The following is a 10,003-nucleotide window of genomic DNA, read 5'->3' on the forward strand; positions in this document are numbered from 1 at the left end:
CCATAGAGGAGGAGGAGGGAGAATGAGATGCTAGGTGACATACTAGAATGAGAATTCAGGAACGGAGAAAAGCAAAAGCCAAATGCATAATCAGAACATTGGGGATGTGATCCTGTTGATGAGACCAGAGCTCAGTTATCAGACCTGGGTCACCGCAGCCAGAATGAGGTAACACCATCTGAGCTGATGCATAGCCTGGGGGGCGGAGCTGGTCAGATGCCTCCTTTAACAGGCTATGAGTGAACCTGGGCTGCAGCTGTGGACAAGAAAGAACCAATGGCTAAGCCTTACTAAGGCAACAGGCTGGTACTGATGGATTCAATGACCAAATATTTAAAAGACTAAAATATTTAGCTCAATCAAAATATTAATTTTTATTGCATGTAATATTTTGCATTTAAAATAGTTTTTCTTGAAATATGAATGTTTATTGCATGTAACATTATTATATTTAAAATCGTCTTTCTTGAAAATAAAAAAATTAAAAAATAAAATAAAATACTAGCTCAAGTCTACCCTTCTTGTTTGTAAAGAGGTAACACTATCCTTTGTCAAGACACAGAGAGGAAAGTGCCATTCTTTAGTCTCCTTTCTCAGATCTTGCAGATGTTAGCCTGAAAAGCCCTCCTGCCTGGCTTGTATCTTTCATCTTCTCTGTTAATGTTCATGAGTCATGAGGGAACACCAGCTGCTCCAAATGGCTTCAAATGTAGCCAGATCCAGTCACGTTACATTCCCCGCATACAGATCAGGATTCTGTCAGTTACAGAGGGACCTGACGAAAACCAGCTTACCCAGAGAGAATTTATCAGTTCGAGGGTGAACTTAGAAGGTGGGAGGAAAAGCCAAAGAACCAAGTGTCTCAGGGACCGGAACCATGGACTCATTGTCAACAGGACTCTCTCTCCATCCAGTTCTCAAAGTAGTTTGCCCCCACTTCTCGTTGCATGTTCATCTCATTCTCTCTGCAGGCAGTCCTTTACAACCTTTAATCCCCCGGCAGCCTCTCAAGCTTCTCATGTCACTGGAATGAGATCTGTCTGTCCCTTCCCATGAAGGACACTTATTTATGCTGTTGAGATCTTTTGCCATTTCATAGCCCAATATATAACAGGCAATTAATCAATACTCTTGCCCAGCCAGTGTGGCTCAGTAATTGAGTGTACATTCATGAACCAGGAGGTTGCTGGTTCAGTTCCTGGCCAGGGCACATGACCAGGTTGTAGGGGGCGTTGCAGGAGGCAGCCAATCAATGATTCTCTCTCATCATTAATGTTTCTATCTCTCTCTCCCTCTCCCTTCCTCTCTCTGAAATCAATAAAAATAAATACTCTTGAATGAATGAATGAATAAGGTTATAAAGGCCCATGTGATAGAGATAGCCCTCATTGTTATAGATTAATACACTTTATGTCTCTATCTTGAGATACTAGCTCATTGTACTAACTTCTGAGAGCTGTCTCCTTTCAGTGTGTTGAGGAAACAGTCTCTGAGCCTGCAAGATGGAGAGCTCTGGTGAATTCAGCAAGGTAATTAACATTGTTATGAAGTAATCCTATATAAAAAAAGGGTAATATGCAAATTGACCCCAATGGTGGAACAACTGGTTGCTATGATGCACACTGACCACCAGGGGGCAGACACTCAACACAGGAGCTTCCCCCTGGTGGTCAGTGCACTTCCATAGGGGGAGTGCCACTCAGCCAGAAGCCAGTTCATGGCTGGCCAACGCGGTGGCAGTGGTGGGAGCCTCTTCCGCCTCTGTGGCAACATTAAGGATGTCCGACGGACAGCTTAGGTCTGTGGGGAGCCGGCCTAAGCCATCATTCAGACATCCCCCGAGGGCTCCCAGCCTGCCAGAGGGATGTCTGACTGCCAGCTTAGGCCCAATCCCCCAGGGTGCAGGCCTAAGCTGGCAGGTGGACATCCCCTGAGGGGTCCCGCACTGAGAGAGGGTGCAGCCTGGGCTGAGGGACCCTCCCTGTCCCCCTGAGTGCACGAATTTTCGTGCACTGGGCCTCTGGTTGTCAGATAAGATCTTACTGTCTCCATTTAATGGCTAGGAAAGTTCAGGCATATATTAGGCAGGTCAGGGTTTTCCAAGGTATGTTTTCCAGAGCACAAGTCCCCTTGATGATCCATGAAAAGGGGTTCTGCTGTCAATCATGATTAGGAAACCTCTGATTGATTCATAATACATCTTAATATAGTAAAGGTCCTGAAAGGAACCTTAGTTAAGAAACCTACATGATCTGAAATCTGCTTAACATTGATCAACCTCCCATTAAACTTCCTGCTTCTACACACATCTCTGCTCCCTCCTGTTTTCATAGAGGATCAGTCCCTTCATCTATGCCCAGCATCATATTCCCACCCCATTCTCAGGAGTCTTTCATCTTTATCTCTTTCTGCATCAACACTTTCTCCCTCCTGGACCTTTCCAATCAGCATTTACATAAACTCAAGTCTCTCTCTAAATCCTTGCTTTCAGTGTGGTCAATGGACTAGCAGTATCGACTTCACCTAGGAGCCTGATAGAGATGCAGAATCTCAGGCTCCAGCCCCACCTGCTGTTACCTGCAGTTCAACAAGATCCCAGGTGATGTATGCACATTAAAGCTTTAGAAAACTTGCTCTAAATCACAACCAGGTTTCTCTTGTAAAAATGCAAATCAGGTCTTATCTAATCTCTGCTAAAAACACCCCGGTTTTCTCAGATTCTTTCCCTTTCTCCCTCCCTCTTGCAACTGCTAACATTTCCCCAAACTAGTTTTCCAAGAATCTCCTTGGTTAACAATGGGCAAGTCATTGGTTCCATCTTGTGCCTGACTCTCTTACTCAGTGAATAAAAACAAAACAACAAAAACATATAATTTTTATTACAGAGAGGAAGGGAGAGGGAGAGATAGACACATCACTGATGAGAATCATTGATTTGCCGCCTCCTGAATACCTCCTACTGGGGATTGAGCCTGCAACCCTGGCATGTGCCCTGACTGGGAATTGAACCGTGACCTCCTGGTTCATAGGTCGGTGCTCAACCACTGAACCACACCGGCCGGTCTGCTCTATGAATTTTGCACTAATCTAAGAGTGCAGAATCCACTTGTAGAAGATGTTGAGCTTTTATTGGTTGTAGAAATGACATTTTCAGAGAGTGACTGTCATTTTCTGTTTGTTCGCAGCTCTTCTCTCTACTCCTGGAATTGAAAGGGGCTGACCCTACAACAACAGTTCCCAGGCTCCTTTGCCAACTGGGTGCTGCCAGTGGAAAACCCCGGGATGACTGAGGGTGGGAGGAGCCGGAGTGTCTACGTTGAGGTGGCTCCACCTCTGAGGTTCTGGTCCTGTCCTGGACTCTGTTAACACCGCGTCCTGCCCTAGGGCCTCCAGCCCTAGGGATGGGAGCAGCTCCCTGCTCTTACTAAGCTCTAGGTTGCCTCACTGTCCTTTGTTTGGCTTTTTGGTTTTCCCAATAGCTATGTAACTAGGTCCCCATACCTGGTATGTTTTCCTGCATGGATCTGGGCTGTTACATGGAGCTATCAGAAAATGGGAGTTGGAGGAGAGAGAACATTTGAGAACTAGGCCAACACTACTTGACTTGGTAGACTACCTTGAAGTCAAGGCACCTCACGGAAAGTAATGGAGACCAGGAGGCATCTAATAGCACTTTCCTTTGAAAGCTGATGTCCTCCACTCTGGTGGGAAAGTTGTGTAAATAGAGAAAAGGGCAGGTTACTGAGGACAATCCAGCTCCCTGCATGGCAGCGTTTGATTCTCTCTGGTTGTCAGCAAGTCACAAACAAGTCAGTGTTATTGTGCAGCTGCCTAAGATGGAGGTCAGAGGATTTGTCCCACAACAGAAATAAGTTCTCTGGCAACAACTTGTTTTGGCTGCATCCCTCACCTGTCTGGGGTGGGGCAGTTACTGAATTGTCACAGTTGGTGGTTGGGGCCTATTGTCAAATGTCAATATTTTCACAGTCATCCCACACTGCTGAGCTATAGCTCGCCTTGGCATCTGACCCTTGGCCCAGGAGGACAGGCAATTCTTTCATACACAGTGGGCAAAGACAAGGGAGACTGTCTTTTCCCCTCAAAGACTGTTCACGTAGGGGGCCAGTTCACTCTGAATAAGGCCCTTTCAAATAGAGCAAGAACAGAATTCTGGGACAGTTTACCAAGTGTGATTTTTGCAGGCTGGTTCTGTAATGAGATGTAAGCCTTAACATCCAAAATAAAGAAAATTACTTTTTCAGAATATCGCATGAGTGTTTGTTAAAGTCCATCACCTTTCAGCTGTCCGATGATCAGGAGACGAGCATTGTACTGGGCCTCCCGGGTAGATGATCCTGAGGCACAGTGCAGGGTAGGCGTCTCTGGTTTCTCTGGAGGTTGAATCTGGAACTGGGGTGTGCCCCTCGGGGAGCTGTGGAATTGGTGTTGGGGGAGTTGTCCAAGTTGAAAGCACTCTCTGGAAAGGAATGCTTCTCCACCTTTCACAAGCTGCTGGAGGCGGGGTGGGTGGGGCTTTTGGCTGAGACTAGAGGCCCCATTGTCTGCCTGGAGTGAGGAGAGAGTGACTCAAGACCCTTCTGGCTGCCATGGCAACCAAGGAAAGCAACTGGTGGGTAATTGCTCCTAGTACAAGGTGGGCACACACGCTCATTCTCTGAGGGTCTAAAAGGTGCAGCCACAAGCATCCCAGACCCTTACAAATGTGCAACACTTGTCCTCTTGTTCCTGGGTTGAAAAGCGAAGCCTGATTCTTTTAATATGCCTCATCCACTTTAATTGTCTTCTTCTATTCCAATAGGAAGGAACCTAGTGCCTGGAAACCCTTGTTCAGTAAAGATCCTTAGCTCATGTGTTAAAAACAAATTTCTATGGTTAGGAAAAGGTCAGGAAAAGGCTTTATTTTTTAGCTCTAATTTTTTTAAATTACAAGTGGGATTCTTTAAATAATGATTGATGCTGGAAAAAGACTTATTGTTTACAATTCCTTTTCTTCCTCCTAAGGAGGTAGTGCCTAGTAACCAGAGGATCCTTGGTTTGCTGAGTGCAAATGCAGCTTCCCTGTAACAATGGCCTTTCCTGCCCAGGAGGACGGAGTGAAGAGATAGATGCGAGACAGCAAGATTGGAGAGGCGTGCAGAGGGGGCTGTGGTTCAGGGGAGGAGACACAGAGATGCCAGAGGCCCTGGACCAGGTGGAAAAGGCTGAGCCAAACAAGGCTGATATCTGCATGGGGAGACTGATGGCGACCCTAAGTCAGTGAGTAGGTGGTTTGTTTGGTAGAAAAGGTCGGTTTAATAAGATGAGTTGGAGTAAAGGACTGCGCACTAGACAATGGAAATCATGACTTTTGTTCCCCCTAAAAAATCTAGACTCTAGAAATTCTGGACTCTGGAGTAAAATATCCATATTTCTCGATTGTACAAGGGAGCCTGTTTTCCTTTGGAAAGTCAAAGTACTATCCTGTCCTGAGATGGAGGTGGAAGGGGGCAGCACCTACCTCTGGGGTTCAGCCACATCTTGGTTATGTAAAAGTGTTATATACAGACTAGAGGCCTGGTACATGAGTTTGTGCACAGGTGGGGTCCCTTGGGGTGGCCTGTGGGGATCAGGCTCCAGCTCGTGCCCCCAGGCTCGCAGCCTCAACTCACACCCACAGCCTCGCAGCCCCGCAGCCCTGCCTGGCACCCGCAGTGGCCTGGCGCCATTCCTCACCTGCTCCACCATCCTGCATGAAGGGCGATCGATTGGGGCGGGGGGTGGGCTGACTCCCCCTGCCCGGCTTCCTCAGCACCTGGGAACCAGGTGGCAGTCCTGTCCCCTACCACCACCACTGCTCACTGTCTGTGGGATGATCGGCAGAGGGATCACCTTGCACCCACCTTGGTCTGGCGCCACCTGCTCACCTGCTTCACCATCCTGCCATGGTCCCATGATTGTTGGGGCCGACAGCGCTTATTCTGCCACCTGCTGCCAGCGCCACATCGCTGACGCCCACCATGCTCCAAACTGCCCCCTGGTGGTCAGCGCACATCATAATGAGCAGTAGAACTCCCGGTCAAACAATTTGCATTTTAGGCTTTTATTATATAGGATTTCAAATATTGAAAACATAAAGAAACTCACAAAATACAGTGAAATTTGTACTCCTCCAGTTTAATTAAACTATTCAGGGTTGACCTATCCACAACTAATAGTTTGGTGTGTCTCCTTTGAAATTTTCCTAAGTACTTATGGACACATACAAGATCGATTATTTGGCTCAAAAAGAACTTGAGGTGGAAAACAATTTTTCTATAACATTTTGAAGGTAATGCTCCATTGCCTACTTCTTCTTCAACATGTTAACATTTTTAGGATAGTTAATACATGCTAGGGATGTGAGTTTGTTGGGGCCCAAGACAGGCCACTGGGAATAGCCCACAATGGCATATTGATGGCTTTGAATTCAGGTTACCTGACAAGCAGCTGGTGCCAGAAAAACACCTTGACCCTCCCTTGTCCGTTTGAGAGAAGGAAATAAATCTTTCATGTGACAGGTGTCCTCCCTGCACCTGGAGGACAACTCTTATTGCTAGAGTTAAGCAACTCAGAGCCAAACAGTCTGTATAAACAAGACTTGTTGCCTCTTTTCTAATTTACTACTTTGTTTAAATTCCTCATTAACAAATACCCAAACCTTGCTTACAGTCTTTTCTAATGAGCACTAACCTTTCCCCGCCTCTTTGTCCTGTCCATTCTTCACAAACTTATTGTTTCTTTGCCTAAAAAGTATAAAGATGCCTCATATTAGGATCTGAGCAATCTATTGTGATTCTCCTATGCACACGTATTGAATTGTTTTTCCCCCCCTGTTAATGTAGTCTTGTGTCAATCTTAGTTTTATTATTAGTCCAGCTGTAAGAACTATAGCAGGGTAGAGAGGGGGGAATTCTCCTCTCCAACAAATTAAAAAGATAAGAAGGACATAAAAGTGAATCTCAATGCTGATACTTCCAGCGGCCTAGTGTCCTTCACTGATGCAACTACTTCACTGGTTTCTTATGTGTTTTTCTAGATATATTCTGCATATCTGTGTGTTTACAAATTTACATACATACATTTTTTTATTTTTAAAAAATCTTTATTGTTGAAAGCATTATATACTAGTAGGTACATTTATTGAACCACATGAAATTGCCATTTTTAAAGTTAAAAAAAATCAGCATTTTCATTTTTAATCACACTAATGGTAGCATGCTATATACACTGCATTTGATTTCTCTCTTAACAAAAATATCTTGAGATTTCCCCATATTTGTATGCATAGAGCTAGCTCATTCTTTTTTGTATTTTGTGCCTATTTATTTGTTTTCATGGCAAACTATTATTTTACAATTTATATACAGTAAAAATGAATCTTACTTCCCATGTACAGATCTGCGAGTTTTAACACGTTTGGATCTGTATACCTACTACCACAATCAGGAAACAAATACTTTGAACATATCTTTGTAATCACAACCAATGACAAAGGCAAAATACAAGTGGCAGTAAGACACAATACTACCTACTGGCAGGTGCCCTCAAGCCCCATCCCCATTTCTATGCCTTTCCTATACCTCAAGACAATATTTCCCTTGACTTCTAACACTTCCATTAATTTTGCCTACATGAAATCATGTAGTATACTTTCTTTTGCTTGCCATTTTTGCTCCCACATTTATTCCTGTTGTCATCTGATTACAATAGAGCAATGAATTGCACAATATTTCATTATATTTATAGCATTTTTGACACGCAGAATGAAAAAAACATTTAGATTAGATAATGAATTGAACTATGTTCTTTGTTATGGTTTCTTTGTTATGCACTTTGTGTTATACTTAGAAGGGCCCCGAGCAGCTAAGATTATAAAGTAAATCCTCCCATGTTTTCTTCTAGTAATTTTTCAGGTGTGAGAAATTAATTCAACTTTCCCCCCCCCATGATACCAACTTATTAACCAGATGCTCATTTAATCCTCACAGGAAGTTTACGATGGATACAATGACATGTCTTCTTTTTGCAGATGAAGAAACTGAAATATGCCGAAGTTAAGTGATTTTCCCCATCTCAGAACTAATAAATGGCAAAACCGGGATTTGCATGCAGGCAGTTGAGTTTAATGTCTACTTGCTTATTCATTCCACTACCCAGCCTTTCCACGTTGGGGGAACTCACCCACACATCTTGAATATGAGGCAAGTGCTGTTTTGTTTTATTTTTTAACAACACAAACACTCTATTCAAATGTTTGTTTATTCAGGAATCTGATTATCAAGTCCTTAGTAAGGAGCAAGGAATTTGACACCTTCTCCCTCCATTTCATCAACCCTGTAGTTTTCCAGAAGCCTCCTTCTTGAAATAAGATTTTTTTTTTCTCAGCCCAGTGTTGGTTTTCCCTTCAAATGATTTTTCTCATTAAACTGTTGTCATCAGCTGTATAAACAGCCCTAGGCTTGTCATGTAAACAATCATAAAACTGTTAAAAAATTAAGCAGGGCGTGTCTCAGAAGAGAAGGGAGTGCTAAATATATTTCAGTTGGAGGCCAGGAAAAGGGTAAGAAGGCCTGAGGTTGGTTTCCAGTTCTGCCACGGATCAGATGACTCTGGGAAAGTCATTTTTTGCTCTTTTTCTTTGTGGTTATATGGGCAATAGCAATAATAATGCAGCCCCTCACTTTCGCCTAGTTTGCTTACTTTCTGCCTACAAGGGGTATTCAATAGAAAACAAAGATAGACCTCTAGCTGGTTTGGCTCAGTGGATAGAGCCTGGGCCTGTGGAATGAAGGGTTCCAGGTTTGATTCCAGTCAAGAGCACATGCCTGGGTTGTGGGCTCGATCCCCAGTGGGAGGCATGCAGGAGGCAGCCGATCAATGATTCTCTGTCATCATTGATGTTTCTATCTCTCTCTCTCCCTTTCTGAAATCCAGGGAAAAAAGGGAGACAAATGTACTACTCTTTGTAATATTTTAAGCAATAATAATAAAAAAAAACCTGTTAACAGAAGGCAAAAAAAAAAAAAAGCCTCAGGCTGAAATGTTGGCTAAACTCCTGGGAGAGTCATCATCTAAGTTTAGGCACTGATGTATGTGCAGATCATTCTTTCATAGGAGGTTTCCAATGGTTTTATAACTTTAATTTATATGCCATAGTGTGTTCTTTTGCAAAAGTAAATACAAAAACATAATATGTTTTAAAGTGTTCTAATGAAGTACATTAACACAGTGTATGTAGTAACACAAATATTTCTATCTATTCTGGATCTCTGGTACTTGCTACAGCCCAAGTGTGTATGTGTGTGTGTGTGTGTGTGTGTGTCCCATCCTATACAAATGTTGGCAAATCTGGCATATGAACAACACGGCTGTAGCACTTCCACATTTGAGGATAACCCTCTGATTATATAGGTAGAAAATAAAATACACAATTTTTTTTGCAATCAAGAAAGAATCAATGCTATCAATCGGTAGATCGTTTGAGAGCAGAGTTGAAAAATAGAGAAACAATGTTAATGCGAGTCTCTGCCTCTGCAGTAAGGGACCCAGAGGCAGTGTGGTGGTGGGGGGTGGCTATGGGCTCTAAAGCCGCGAAGGTTCTGGGTTCGAATGCTGCCTCTACGATGTCCAAGCTGTGCTACTTTCAGTGAGATTCTCAACTTCTCCGAACCTCAGGTTTTAAATTTTTGTTTAAGACTTCCTTACACAGTGAAATTCAGTGTTTGCAGAATATAGTTTTCTGGGGGAACAGGAGGAGTACTAGGCACCGAAGACACAAAATCCTAACCGTGAATACGGAACACAAGTGCACTGTCCTTCAGAGCCCGCAGCAGGTTCCCTGATCGCCCCTCAACGCTCACACGCGTGGTTCGCAGCAGCGGGCCCGCCAGCCCCGCTCAAGGACAGAAGTAGCGCCCGCTCCGCCCAACCCGGTGCGCGCCCTGGCCCCGCTCTGAGCGCATCT

At 44.0% G+C, this 10,003-nt stretch overlaps 1 long non-coding RNA gene across 1 annotated transcript; it reads left to right on the forward strand.

Annotated features, from left to right (window-relative positions):
- The first annotated feature begins 2,020 nt into the window (after positions 1 to 2,020).
- On the forward strand, positions 2,021 to 4,266 carry LOC107182457. Its single transcript, XR_001513171.1, has 2 exons — positions 2,021 to 2,599; positions 3,186 to 4,266. It is a non-coding gene; the product is annotated as an uncharacterized LOC107182457 (long non-coding RNA).
- Positions 4,267 to 10,003: the final 5,737 nt, after the last annotated feature.

The sequence above is a fragment of the Myotis davidii genome, unplaced genomic scaffold (genome assembly GCF_000327345.1).
Source record: "Myotis davidii unplaced genomic scaffold, ASM32734v1 scaffold395, whole genome shotgun sequence".
NCBI classification, from domain to species: Eukaryota; Metazoa; Chordata; class Mammalia; order Chiroptera; family Vespertilionidae; genus Myotis; species Myotis davidii.